The sequence below is a fragment of the Corythoichthys intestinalis genome, chromosome 4 (assembly GCF_030265065.1).
Source record: "Corythoichthys intestinalis isolate RoL2023-P3 chromosome 4, ASM3026506v1, whole genome shotgun sequence".
Classification (NCBI taxonomy): domain Eukaryota; kingdom Metazoa; phylum Chordata; class Actinopteri; order Syngnathiformes; family Syngnathidae; genus Corythoichthys; species Corythoichthys intestinalis.
In genome coordinates, this window is record NC_080398.1 from 14,754,603 (window position 1) to 14,770,309 (window position 15,707).

General features: G+C 38.4%; 1 long non-coding RNA gene across 1 annotated transcript; it reads left to right on the forward strand.

Annotated features, from left to right (window-relative positions):
• The first annotated feature begins 9,141 nt into the window (after positions 1 to 9,141).
• LOC130914208 (uncharacterized) lies at positions 9,142 to 10,936 on the forward strand. The gene is made up of 3 exons (XR_009062855.1): positions 9,142 to 9,391; positions 9,996 to 10,198; positions 10,277 to 10,936. It is a non-coding gene; the product is annotated as an uncharacterized LOC130914208 (long non-coding RNA).
• The last annotated feature ends 4,771 nt before the right edge of the window (positions 10,937 to 15,707 follow it).

Here is a 15,707-nt window from a genome sequence, read left to right on the forward strand (position 1 = left end):
TCGACAATTCATGCAAAATTTACCGCGAGACATTAGAGGAGTCTCTGAACGCTGGTGCAGCAACACAACGGAGACACAATGCAAACATGCGCTGTATAACTACATACACACATTAATTATAATGGCCGCAAAATGGGTCCACTAGCGAATGGCATTCATATCAGAGCCATGACGCACGCTGTGTAATTTCATGAGGGTCGCCTTGGTGAAGAGCCTATTCGAGCCAACAATGGGCAGGAACTAGTCATCATCCAATCGCAGTGCATAGACTGTAAAGAAAAACAAACTTTACCGCTGACAAACATATGGAGAGTTTGGAGTGTACAATCAGCCTACCATGCATGGTTTTGGGATGTGAGAGGAGACTGGAGCACCCTAAGAAAACCCATGCAGGCACAGGGATAACAATACTAACTCCAACCCGGATCCAACCCTTGATCTCAGAACTATGGCTATGTTTACATGAGCAGGATTTCCTTAATCCGATCAGTTTTTGGCTTAAAATTATGATCGGAAGCACTGTTTTCATAGACACCAAAAATATTAATCCAATTAGGATGTTCATGCATCACACTTTCGGTCAAAACAAAGTTTTTTGAACTGTGCCGATTAACCAAATATACAGGAAATGGTAGTAGAAGAAGAAGAATCCATACTGACTTCTGTGTCAGTAAAACATCACTCCCTCTATTTCTACATTAAACATTAGCATTATTACGTGTATTTCACTTTTTCCATTTTTCTACCAACAAGTCTTTCAACAATTTTAAGATCCTTTAAAATCTCCAACAATGTGTTCATCTCAGGTACAAACCAGTTTAGTCTTGTGCCTAACCTGTCTTCTACTCACTCTGCTTCCACTACCTTCCAGAAATAACAGAAAGGCATATACTGACGGAAAGACGGTTTGTTCTGAAAGTTTGGAATAAAATGTTTTCATGCGCACCAATCGGATTATCAATCGATATATACCACCCCTTTCATTCGGGTTGGACCGGATCGGGTTAGGATATTGCAAATGGGGTGTGCATACCCGACATTGAAATGATTTTGAATCAACATTCCGCTGTCAATCTTATATTGTTGAATCAATGTTGACACCCAATGTTGATTTGTCATCACTTTTGCACCCTCGATTAATGTTGTTCCAACTTTGAAATCCTTACAAAACCTAAACATTACCGTATTGGCCAAAATATAAGACAGCGTTTTTTGCATTGAAATAACACTGAAAAAGAGGGGGTCGTCTTATATTCGCGGTCTAGACATTATACCCATTCACGACGCTAGATGGCGCCAGATATCATTGAAGCGATGTTCTGTCATGATAGATCTCAGCTACTCTCCCCATTCATGATGCTAGATGGCGCCAGATATCATTGAAGCGATGTTCTGTCATGACAGATCTCAGCTACTCTTTTTAGTTTAACCAGTTTGCATTATTTTATTGCAATGTTTTTCCTTATTCAGATTTGTTTCAAGACTACAGTTACAGTTAGACTTCATTTTGATTGTTAATGCAGTTATTGCAATGTTGTTGTTTTATCACAATAGATTGGTTTATTTACATTTCAAAAACCAGAAGCCATTCATTTACAAATGTGATTGCACTTTAGTTTACATATTTAAATGTTCAGATATTAAGATTTGAATGAGGTAAACGCGCTTGCTTTTTCACACATGCTTTTTCTCTCAAATATATTATTATAATCATTTGTTTCGGATGTACTGTAATTATTTTCTGTATAAAAATTAATTTGGTGTTCAAAAAATTTTTTTTCAAACTTGAGTCTTGAAAAAGAGGGGGTCGTCTTATAATCAGGGCCGTCTTATATTCAGGCCAATACGGTATTTCGATTAATAACATTGGAACAACGCTGAATCAGTGTTATGTTTTCCTTCATTTTCAACCATGATTGTTATGTACTTCCTTAATCTAAGTACGCCAGGCCGAGACTTGAATGGAACAACACTTCTTTATTCAGCGAGCTTCTCAGCATATGTGCCACCGACACATCACAGAGATTCCTTTTATACTGTAATACCCCACCCACAGGAAGTGCACACTATGGCAACAGCAGTGTGACATAAATATGTTACAATGATGCTATTAATGCTTTCAAATATGCCCATATTTAGAGGTCCTGCTTTATTTACAGACTGAAGAAACAGCTAGACTGACTAATAAAATATTATACATGAACGAGAAAAAAACTGAAATAATTTAACAATGAATAAAAAAAATAAAAACTAGACTAGATTTCAAAATTATTTTTAATTGAATCGCAACAATTCCTGCAAACTTTGCCACCAACGCGGTCTGGGACATAACGTAGCAACTTCTGCACAACAGCAGCAAATGCATTTGTGATGCAGCCATTCCTATCTGCCTTTTCAGTGAATCTGAAAAATACAAACAAACGGCATTCATTGTTAATTCATATCAAGGAATTCAAGCAGGTGTCATGGGTTAGTTTAACATACTTTAGTATTTTGTGGTGAAGTGAGTTTCTCAACCAATCCCAATCCAAATTAGGGCTACATATGGGAATGGAGTTAGCTAGTTAGTTAGCTACGATGGAAAAATGACTGCACTGTCTTTGTGTTCAATAAATTCATCTATATAAGGCTCGATTGTGTCATATTTAGTGTTTTTAGCGCTTTAATTGGAAAGAGAATTATGTTTGCCTCAACTAAGCTCTACTTAGCTAACATCCAGGCTGATCCAGGCTAAGTAGGTCTTTGCTTGTATGCCAATCACAGCAAATGCACTGTTTCTTACTATTTTGGCAACTTTGTCACGTTGTGTCAGGCAAACCATTTTATGTGCAACTTTGATGACAAACGTGGATTATTCTACCGTATGAGATCATTGCTGATAAAGGCTCTGAAGAAAAGCAACAGGCCTTTAAAATGATCATCCTTAAATGAGGCGTTTCCAGTAGAGTTTATTTGAGGTGATGTGCTGTCTTCCCTCTTAACCACGAACACAACAATTTTTTTTTACCATAACTCCTGCTCATCTATAATTCGATGACTTTTCAATCATATTTCCCGGTCAATCAAAAATCAACTATTTGTCAACATTATTTCATCACCTATAAAACAACGTTAACCCAACAATCACCTGACACACCATAGAACTATGTTGTTTCAACGTCACTGTCTGGTGTCATTTGTATTTGCATTGTTTACTGTCGAAAATTTCAATGTCAACCAGCATGATGATTTTGATTGAAAATCAATGTTTATTCAACCAGTCTGCTATCTGGGTATGAAGCATTTTTATTTCGATCAGGCTTTTAATCCGAGTAAATTGTCCATGTAAACTTAGTCTGAGAGACAGATGTACTACCCACTCAGCCACAGTGCCGCCCTATGTTCCAAATCCAAATTGCTTTTCCATTAAATAATAATAAAAAAACAAAAGAGAATATTTTCAGATACTATTGCAAGGTGGCAAGCCTGTCATATATAAAAAAAATACTTCCTACTTATAATCTGGCCAGTAGTTAGTAATCATTTGAGGCTTAATTGTTGATTGTTCATTGAGCAATCTGGTCTAACAACTGAATTACATGAGTGCCCCATCATCATTTATCATTCAGTCAAATTATCAACATGAGTGCTTAGTTCTGAGTACAAATGATCAGGACTTAAATTTTTCAATCAGTTTTAATTCATTTAAGAAATGAGGTCGGAGTTTGGCATCATAATGATGTGAACACTCACTTTATCTTTTGCAACAATTTTAATTAGAAACTAGTCTCTGGCAGAAGATGTGAGTTTGTTGCCAATTAACACGATGGGCACATCAGTCTGACTCGCTGTACAGCTTTAAACTTGACATTTAGAAGGTTTTTTTTGTTTTGTTTTTTGGCCCAGACACCACACCTCATCATCTCTACTTCTTTTTGCTCAAGGGCCTAAAAATGGTTGTTTTTGCCTTTGTGAAAAACAGTGACACATCATTTTTGAAAATGATGAAGCCCACACAAGATGATTGATCGAGGCATGTTAGATGGGAAAATAACGTTCTGGACCGTTAATTTTACCGAGTCAAGGAAGCAGCCTCAGACTGTCAACACAGGAAATGAGTCGGATTTATCTCGAGCTTGGTGTCCTAGCATTCTCCTGCTGGTTGCATTTCGAGCGACCATAGTAATTGCTTTCACTGGTGGAGCTGCAGTACACTGAGCACACAATTTGATACTTCATAAGAAATAATCATGTAGACAGTTGACGTTAGGTTGTTGTGCAAGGAACATGGCAATGTTAAAAAGACAACGTGATATAGGTAGTTTTCTTTATATTGATACCAGACACATCATTTTGCCCCAGCAGAAAGCTTCTGTGAGACTGTACAGCGACAGGGACAAAGGCCATCACAATAATGGGACACCCATGCAGATTTAGACATTTAAGTTCCCAACGGGAGACTGCGGCAGGTGTCACAAGGTAAGCACCGCCACATGACTCACGTGTGCGTGTGTATTCAGGGTAAAAAAAAGGTTATCAGTATATATGCTGCCATAATGACCCGGCAACGGCCTTGTAAGCATGGGGAAACAGTGTAAATCACAACAGCAAACAACATAGAAACCTTGTTATCCACAAACCTGTACTGCGCACCCGTGGGAACTCAAGGTCACAATTTTTTCTTATTTGCTTCCACAAACAACACCGTTGCTGCATATTATTCATCTGCCACAGGTTTATTATACTGTCCCTACTGTATAAAAGGAAATAATTTGGTGCGCAGCTGGTGCAGGAAAAAAATATAGATTAAAAGCTTTAGAATTTCTACTTGGATATTTCTGATCTTCATCATTCTAACTGCCAGATCAGTTTGAAATTCCATATAGGTGCAGGTGGTACAGTACATATCTGAAATACAAAACTCATTCAGCGCTTAATTGATCCTGGGTGAGAAAAAGCAAGCACACATTTATATTACAGCTTTCCTGCACTAAGTGATTTGCACAGCTTTTTGTTTTCATCAATGGTAAAGATGAATTGTTTGTGTGCTGTTTATAGTCGATCATTTTTCTCCATGAATAACAGGAATTCTGCATAGGATTAGAAAACCAAATGGCGATTCTGACCCATTGTCTCTTATGTGTCTTTGCATAGAACGTGAGTGTGAAAATATTACATTTTTTTCACAGTGGCTTTGGTACGTTTCTCTGCTCAGACTTGAAATTCTCAAAACTATGTGTTCAATCCTCACACCATTATATCACTAGTGCACATCAAAAAACAATTTCTCATTTCTTTGAGCAAATTGCAGATGTTTTCGTGCATCCATGCAAGGCCGGCCCAGCCTATACGCAGACTACGCAGCTGCTTAGAGCCACCACTAGGGGGCCCCTAATCTGAAAACCGCATTTTATCCGTTGTTAATACAGCATCGTGAATAATGTGGCCCGCATTGCCGTTAATCAATGCAAAAATCAATTTTCTTGTCATTACAATCTGGCAACCTGGGGAGTGACGTTGAACTTGCTTTGCAATGATTGGTGCTCAAACTTGCTTGGAAAATAGATGCACGAATACGTCGAAGAGAATTTATCCTTTGGAGCAGAGAAACGAAAAAAGAAAATTAGGGCTGTCAAAATTATCGCGTTAACGCGCGGTAATTAATTTTTTAAAATTAATCACGTTAAAATATTTGACGCATTTAACGCACATGTCCCGCTCAGACAGTATTCTGCCTTTTGGTAAGTTTTACAGCAAGGTTTTTATTGCTGTCTAACAGCGAACTCTTGTGGTCGCTTTGCGACATGGTTTATTGCTTTCTTGCCAGTTCAATATGGCTGCACGACATCTCGGGCTGACGCCTACGTTGTAATGTTGTGCTCATATGATCCTTGGACAAGATTTGTCTGTAAGTATGGTTGTTGTAAAGAATGTACATATTATGTTAGTAAACGAAATGTTACATTTTTTGTATGAGACGTTTTTTGTTTATGTTTACTGAACCTGTATAGCGTGCTAAGCTAACGTTGTTGCTAATGCAATGCTTGTGTACTTTTTTTTTTGTAGTTTCACTACGGTCTAAAGAGGACAGTGGTTTGAGGCCATTTTATTAATAAATCAGATGAAAAAGGAAGAAGTCTGATTATTAAGGCGTCGTTCACGAGCTGTCTAGCTTTGGAAAAAGTAGACGCTTCGGAGTGAAGACAGCATAGACAGATTTAAATGACAGTAGAGTGAAATGCCCACTACAGTCCTTATGTACCATATGTTGAATGTATATATCCATCTTGTGTCTTATCTTTCCATTCCAACAAATTATTTTACAGAATACATATATATAATTTACAGAAAAATATGGCATATTTTATAAATGGTTTGAATTGCGATTAATTGCGATTAATTACAATTAATTAATTTTTAAGCTGTAATTAACTCGATTAAAAATTTTAATCGTTTGACAGCCCTAAAGAAAATCAGAGAAAGGAAACAACAGTATCAAGGTAATAGAGCATGCTTATGAAGTTGTTGTTGTGCAAGACACTCTGACTTGAGCGTTGTTGTCAGATGAGCTTGTCAATATGTCTGGTAATTGTCATTTGCCGCAGGGCGAAGGCCCGGAGCGAGTTGTGACCTGTCGGCAACGGCAAATGTATGGCTCCCGCTAATTATTGTAAAATGATTTGGACTGGTGAGCGTAGATACAGGCTACGTCTACACTAGGATGGATAATAGCCTTAAACGTATAATTACTTGGACTTTACCACATGTCGGCTACACTAATATGCCTATTACCCGGATTAGTTGTTAGACGGCTAATGTAGGCGGGTAATGTTACCCGCGCCTACGCGCCGCCGAATATGGACTGCTTTCATTGTACAACATTCGAATACTCGGCAAGGGACGTGATGTCGTCGCTGTTTTTAGTGCGGCATGACAGCATCATAAACAATGGAGGCGGACGATCACGACGTGACATTGCTGCTCTTTTCTTTTCCACACATTTTTCTTGAACCTTCAAACTACGTCTCAATAATATGCTTCAATTCAGTGCCCATTTGGGGTCCTCCCATCGCGAATGAGGTGGTGGAGATGAGCGTTCTTTACAGAGCTCGTCTCCCGAGTTGTCTCCGATCAGCCAGCTGCGAGGCTGGCCCCTCCCAACTCAATGCCGACCAAAAATGAGTTCTGTATATAAAAATGCGTTGAGGAAAATTAAACCCCGAAAAGTGACCTGCATGGTACCCCCAGTCACAGAGGTGCGCGATCAGTTTTTTTCCAAGTCATTTCTGCCTGTCAAAACGGTCGCCACTTCCAGGATCGCTACTTTTATGCACAAGTTTACAGGAAATACACGCAGCGCCACACTATATGCTTCTATTTGTTATTTTCCAAGCGGCGAGAGCGCAACTGAGCATCGACTGTAAGATCCCAAGTAATGATGTCAGGCTTACGTTGTTTTATAAAGATGTATTTCTATCACGACTCGGTGCCTGCTTGTAAAAGTGCTCTCCCTTCACTCTCGCTCCTGTGTGATGCGTTCAGCTGCGATCACGAAAAAAACAGTGATCACAAAATAATGATAGTATGTGTAGTGATTTCGAAATTTGCCGCGGGCAAGTAATGAGTTTCCGGTTCAGAGGTAAACTGCGCGGGTGATGACGTAACACATTAGGCTTCTCCTTTCTACGCATGCGTAGTTTGCGCAAATGGAGGCGTACCTTGCAGAAGCGTGGGGGCATTAAATGCACCTTAAACGAAGTGTAGAACGGTACAAAAATAGTCGGCGAAATACCCTGGAGAAAATTATCTGTCCTAGTGTAGACGTAGCCGATCATTTCATTTATTCTCAAGTAGTATGCCATGTACCGTATCAGCCTACGATGAATCGACTTAATTAGTTGTGCACTCCCCACAGTACACGTTTTTGTTGACAAATATTTTCCTGGGCTGAATTTTGTTCCATGCAATCATATTTTGTACTTTGGCTGATTCAAATGAGCTTTTAAGAAGTATCTTGGAATTGGAGGTGGAATACCGTCCTCTCCACAAGGGGATTTTCCCAAATGTACAATTCAAGGTAATGCTTGGAAATGTCGTGTACATAGTTATGTGATCAAGAATCAAGAAAGATGCACATAAGGTTACAATTTTAATACATTTTTACAAAAATATGGGCCCCTTGGCATTATTTTGCTTAGGGCCCCCAAACGGCCTCGGCCGGCCCTGCATCTATGCAAATGATTTGTACAATTCTCTAATGTTTCCTACATTATCGGTGCATCTGTCATGATGGTCGAAATAAATTATCATAGGGCTTTATTTAAGAGCTTCACCACCCACAACATTTAGTCTTTAGTTCATTGCATAAGTACAGTAGTTACATGCGAATTGGATTAACATTTTGCCAGAATATGTGTGCTTATTTCTAAGCATTTTCGTTACTTATTTTACAGAACTTATTTTAACCTGCCAAAATTTGTAATAGTTTGGGACAATGTGAGTTTCCACCATGCCAACATAATCAGGGAATGATATGAAACCCACAACAGAATAGTAATGGAGTTCCTCTTCACCATACTTACCATTCCTCAATCCCATAGAAGAATTTTTCTCCACATGGAGATGGCAAGTATTTGTTCGCCAGCCTCACACTCAGATGATTCTCCTGGATGCCATGAATGGAGCATGCAGTGACATCACAGCAGATGCCTGCAGAGGCTGGATAAGGCATTCAAGAAAACTCTTTCCATGCTGTATAGCAAGAGAGGACATCCATTGTAATGTGGATGAAAATTTGTGGCCCAACAGAGAGGAACGTCGAGATGTGTAGAAAGAATGGGGGAAAAAATCCCAACAGCTCTCGAAGTTTAGTTGTGCTGATTGGCATATGTTCATATTTCTAATTTTGCTTTTGTTTTTTTTCTTTGTGCTACTCAGTGATGTCTTTTGCTCTCTGTATTGCAATGACATGGTCTGTCAAGACATTGTAAAAACCATACAAGTTTAACTGAATCTCATCCAGTCCCTTGCAATCAATCTCCCACACACATAGGTGTAACTTGCAATTTTCATCAAAACTTACGTAAACCATGTACAGCATCAAAGCCATCCACCAGAGTAATTGTTATATTGACAGCATGACAAAGCAATTTGACTGTCTTGTCTGCACACAATAAAAAAAGGACTTGTCCATAGACTTCATAATACTTGACACATCAGCTCCTTCATTCACTGCGCCACGCCTGCCCGTAGGGGGCTGTGTGACTCCGCTCCATTTATCAGAAGTCGGTGGCAGTGAAACAATCACAGATGCTTTTGAGCACAAAGCCGGATTTGCATTTAAAAATATGAACGCTGGACCGCATACTAACAAGAAGGATTGTCTCAGGAGTTATTTTTTCGAGGATTCAAGGTAATTATTATATTTTTCATACCATGCATGCATTTTGAAACGTTGTGAAAAAAATCAAAGGGAGAAATTAGCTGCTCCGACATTGGCATTATATTTCACAATATTTACGTAAAATAACTGCCAACTGCTTGGTTTTTGCTTTTAACCAAGAATTGAGACTGTTTTACGTCCATATCTATTAAGAATTCAGTAATTTAAGCATTTGTTCACACAAATTGTCACCAGTAAAGCTCTGTTTACATCAGGCGGCTGCTAGCTACATTCACTAACAGAATTGCATTGTACCTCGACATAACTAACTGCATGTTTTTTTGCTTTTAACCAAAAATTGAGACTGTTTTACTTCCATATCTATTAAGAATTCAGTAATTTAAGCATTTGTTCACACGAATTGTCACCGGAAAAGCTCTGTTTACATCAGGCGGCTGCTTGCTACATTCACCAACAGAATAGCATTGTACTTTGACATATTTACGTAAAATAAACGCTAACTGCACGTTTTTGCTTTTTTTTTTTTTTTTTGTGCTTTTTATCAAGAATTGAGACTGTTTTACGTCACAAGAATTTTCAAAGGAAAAAGCTCTTTGTCTTTGTTTCCACTCAGTCAGCTTTGACAGCCACGCCAGCAATGCAGGCTACTACGCCAGCCTTGAGCTCCCAGCGGGTACCTGGTCCTACACCAACCCCTACACCGACAGCAACAAGCAGATCTTTGTCTACTTTGACCCCGTGCACCTTTGGAAGAACATCTACAGCAGCTTTCCCAACAACAGCTGTATGGTGCTGCCCAGGTGTCCTGGGGCTGAAGTAAGTGGCCAGCATTATTCACTTTATAAAAAAGATGAATCAAAACACCTATCTTTCTAAAATAAACATGTTTTTTAGGAGCCTGAGAGGATTAGGACGGCCCAATTCTCAAGCCTTAAGGTGCTGGCCAGGTGGGAGAACTACAAGTCCGTCAAGGCTGGCTACAAGTTGACCCAGAAGGTGCTGGCGCGCAGAGCGTCGGGCTCATTATGGCGGTCGTCAACGCCAATGCGGTCGACGGGCTGAGGCTCCTCACCATGACCACGGGCATGGAGGAACAAAGGGACACGGAGATGGGCCGGGCAGTCCTCAAGCGGCCATCTGTCCCCATGGCCCACATGGCGTCTGTCGGTATGTCGCAGTGGGACTCCCTGATGTGCAGGAAGCACAAGAGCACCAGCTGGATTTCATGGCGGTCCCTCTTCAACTGTTTTGGTACGAACTTCTCCAAGGGTGTGACTTCAGAAGCGAGGAAGAACAAGGCCTTGGAGTAGCCGACCAGCAGGAAAAGGAGCAGGAGTCGAGGTAGGCAGAAAGGAGACGGTGAGGAACAAGTCGAGGAAGCTGACCAGAAAACGTGAGGCATAGAAAGAGGCTATGTGACTGTTGAAAGACGAGTCTCACATCCTGGTAACACCACAACGATTATTTGTACTGCCTGAATTATAGGACTATCTCATAAGCATTTTATGTTTATGTTTAGATTTCATACTTGCAGGTCACTTTGAGATTTTAACTTATCCTGCACACTGTAAAAGGAGATGCTCCACAATTTCATTGCACAACTGTAGAATGACAATAAAGGGCTGTTGTATTCTATAATAAGTTGTGACTGTATATAGAATTTATCAATAATCTATTTATATATTATTTATAATTGATTCTGCATGTTTTCCTCAAGCATTAAGTTTCTGATGTTAAATCAAGTGATTTATTAGCTGTTGAAAACTTGCAGTAAATTAAAAAAAAAAAAAAAAAAAATTGCTATTTTGGGCAAAAACTTATATATGTTACATATTGCTATTGATCTTGAAAAGATAGGTGATTATCTCTGCATTTAGTGATTTTTGTGCATCTGCATCTGCAGTGTAAAATCTGAGAAGTTTATAGCCATTTTAAGTCTTGTTATACTATAAAAAATAATTAATTTTATAACAGAACGACTTTGAATTTTTTGAAGCTGCTGCTCATGGAGACTAATATATGGCCTGTTGGTTTTAGGTCGGTAGCAGCTTTGGTTTTGTAAATACTTGAATTTGAAGTTTTTGAAAATAGGCCCCCTACGGATCGGCCCCGTTTCATGTCAAGTATAATGAAGTCTATGACTTGTCATTCTGACGACACTGACATGTTCATTGACACAGAAATTTAATTTTGAGCGAAAGACTAAGAATTTTGCACAAAAAAACTCTTTTGCAAGTAATCCATGTTGTTTTGCCCCTTGTGCGACATGTTTTGAGAATTTCAATTCTGATTTGAGAAACGCACTAAAGCAATTGAGAAACACTGCATTGAACAAGATGTTCACAACATCTTGTCTACGAAGTATTTCTTCAGTGGTTCGCCGACTGTATAGCTTTACATGGTCCACTTAGTGGGAAGATCAGCACACCCACATTTCCTGATTGTGAGGTAAATGTGCAAACCACTAAACACTATGCTTGATAATTTTAAAAAAGAAAAAAAAAAAAAAAAAAAAAGGTTTTATCATGTTGAAAACAAAAATTACATATAATACATACATTCATATAATTTCATATAATTTAATAAAAATAAGTGGTAGTAATATGCTAATTTTGCTGTGTTCTTGAAAAACACATGTACAGAATATTATACCATATTTTCGGAATTTTTGCTGTGACTACTAGAGTTGTACTATATTATCAGGTAGCCAATAATATCGACCGATAATGGCATTTTAAAATGGTATCGGTTATATCGATATCAGTTTTGAGCAACATGTTTTACTTCATCAGAGATCCTAAAACCTGAATTGTGATTAATACTCCAGTGTGACACAGTATATGTATAATATATGACATGCTATGACTTATAGACAGAAAATCTATGGTAAAAAAAATAAATACGGTCAATCACCTAGCAGGGCCGAGGAATGAAAAAATTTGGTATGTGGTACAATTGATTTTGCCATGTGGCTTTTTTTTTTGGTATGTGGCAAAATGGATTTTGGCATGTGGTATTTTTTTCCCCATGTGGCAATTACAATCGACCATCATAAATCATGATCAAGTGGTCTTGAGCACAATAATTCTCAGAGGTGGAAGAGACTTCCACATCTTTGAATTCTGTTCTTCTCAGAGATAAACTAATGAACACATCCGCACAGATGAAAATTACACAGCTGTGTTTGCGTCACTATCAGCTATTTCACTTTAGTCACAGTGGGCAATCTCAGTTTCATTTTTGCAGCAGTCTTAAATTTTAATCTCAGCTCTCACCCTCCTGTGTGAAATGCATTTTCTCAATTTTCTTCCACCTAAATTTGAAAAACATTAACATTTGGTTATCTTTATGAGCACAATAATGCCTGTCATCCAGAGTTTGCTCGGATATGCTCCAGCTTCAGTTACAACTCAAATGGGGAAAAACGTATTGAAAATGGATGAATAACAAAAGTTAGCTAAACATATTTAAAGATAAAGACTAGAAATTGTTCAGCTAACTCAAAAACATCCCTACACCACCAAGGGCTGCATCTAGATCAGTAGTCCCTGACCACCGGTTCAACCACTGGGTTTAAGAGTCTGCAAGAGAAGTCAATAATTGTTTCCGTTTTAAACACCTCACATATGAACAGTGTTGTCACAGATTACTTGAAAAAGGTAATTTAATTACTGATTACATCTGAAAAAAGTAATCTATTTACTTTACTGAATACTTTATTATCAAAGTAAATAAGTTGCTTTAAAGCTCATTTATGAGTTAATTTTCACGATTTTTCTGCTTTGCTGCCTCAACACCTATCATCAAAAATTCTGAACTTCCCCTTTAAAAGTTAAAATGCTGTCTATTAAAGTTGTGGAGCAATAAAACAAACAACAAAAAATAAACGAAATGATCAAGAATCCGTAATTGGTCCAAATTATTTTTCGAACAGATCATGTGACTAGCACCTGAGAGATGGTCCTTTGCTTTGCTTAGCTAAAACTACAGCTGAAGAGACAAAATGGATATTTAGAATACCTTACAAACTAACCTTTTAAAAGCTTCAACAACAACTGAGCTTGAACCGAGGCTTGAGCACGAACAGTGTCAAGATGTATATGGCGGAAAACACAGACAGGCCTGAAAAAGCAGTTTCTGCTCTTGCACCCCTCTTGAAAATAAACTGCTGTATTTTAAGCCAAAAGAACTGTTGTGTTTGATAAAACAATATGTCTATATGCTGCCATCGCAGATGCATGGCGCATTAAGCCCCCAAACTATTTTTAATTTGTCTGTTTTACCCTGGAAACCCCCATTTACAGATGTCGCGCAACCGCTTTTGTTTCAACCTAGCTACAAAAAGAAGGTAATTATATTTATTATTCGAAATGTCTGTCATTTTTAGCTTTTAATCATTAATTGATGTCTAATACTTAGTTAAGAAAAAAAAAAAACGACTTTTAAAAATTATTCACTCGCATATTTAACTTTTAAACAAATTACGTCACAATGAAAAATTGGCGTCTGTAAATAAGTCATGGATATCTATCTCATAACTATCGCTTAATTGTATTTTTTTTGTTACTGTCGCATTTTCCCCGATATGTTAGATGATAAATAATCGATCCAAACAAAGAAAAATTGAAAAATAACGTAAATATATGAAAAAGAAAATCTCGACCACTCCTTGTTGTCTGCGATTTCTGCATCGCGACCCTTGTTATATTATCACGTTTCACCCATAAAATCCCCCCAAAATCCGGCACATGCCATTCATAGCTGTGTCTTGACACTCGATTATACATGCTACATGGAGTTTTGGATCGAAACATGGTAAGTACGTGATGATATTTCATTAAAATCATGGCATCTTTAATTATGTTCTCTCGTGCTTTCACCTCCAGTTAGGGTTTCGCTGTTTAAACATTTTCTATTTTATTTTAAATGCCCTCCTGTTCAAAATTTTTCTTCCCCCAGAAAATTGAGATTTTAAGCTTACCAATGATGTATCACACATGCATATCAGTTTTGAAATTTGGCCAAATTGGGGATCTCAGAGCGTCACCTGAGTGTTTTCCGCCATATATATCTATACACAGTACAGGCCAAAAGTTTGGAGACACCTCATTCGATTCAATACAAATGATGGTCCCAACTCCATTAAAAAGTCAACAAATTCCACTTATTAACACTGATAACGCATACCTGTGAAACGAAAACTTTTTCAGGTGTCTGCATCTTGAAGCTCATTAAGAGTGTGCAAAAAAGTGATGAGAGCAAAGGAAGAATAAGTTTGAAGAATAAGTAATTTCTACTGGGCAAAAATGGAAGTAATGGCTGTATTTCCAGTGTGCAAATGCAGCCGTTTGTGGTATCTCTCCTGCCTCTTACATTGTTCGAGTCCTGACGAGGTAGCTAGGCTACGTCGTTATGGCCGCACTCTCAGCGCTTATACAGCAGGGTAGTACACATGACCATTTTTGTTGTTGTTGTCTTCTGCTGAGAAAACGTGACATGCGATGTCACTCCCAAACTCAAGAACAACATTTTCTTTTCAAAATGCTCTTCGTACATGACTACAGTATTCTTCATTCTACATACACTAAGGAAACTAACTATAATCAGATTATTGGTTTGGATGAATGCATGACTGAATTCTTCAGATTGTTCGTTACTGAAAGAAAGTAATCAGATTACAGTAACGTATTACTTAGGCTAGGTTTATACTGCAGGTCTTAATGTAGAATTTGGATTTTTTGTTATATCTTTTGTTTTGGCGTGCCCGTTCAGACTGCCTTTTTCCATTGAGCCCGTTGAAGTATCATACATGCGCGCTAATTCGCAGTCCGAGATGCACTGAGCAAACTGACCCGCATGCGCAGGAGCATCAAAACAAATGACTACACATGACGCAAACACACATGAATTTGGACGAATTGCCCCGACTCCCGGCTGTGTAAGCAATCCTGAAATATTGCTCATTTGGAGCAGAGAGAAAACCAAGCATTTTCAGGCTTATCCTCAACCCATTTAAATTTTTTTTTTTTTTTATGATTGTTGTCAAGCCTGCCCCTTCCCCAAAACGTTCAAACTTGGCACTAACGCTAATACAGGCCTGCACCATTACAGTAGGGCCCTGTCTCTCTCGCTCTTTGCTGACCTAATTTCTGCATGAATTCCGATTTGGGGGACTTGACAGTTCAGACCGCACCCACATTCTCAAAAAATGTCACCCAGATCGGATTTTAACATCATACAAAAGTGACCTAGATCGAAATAATGTTGAGTAAATAGTGTTTTGGTGATACACCACGTACATGTGCAGAAACAGGTCATTTTTTAA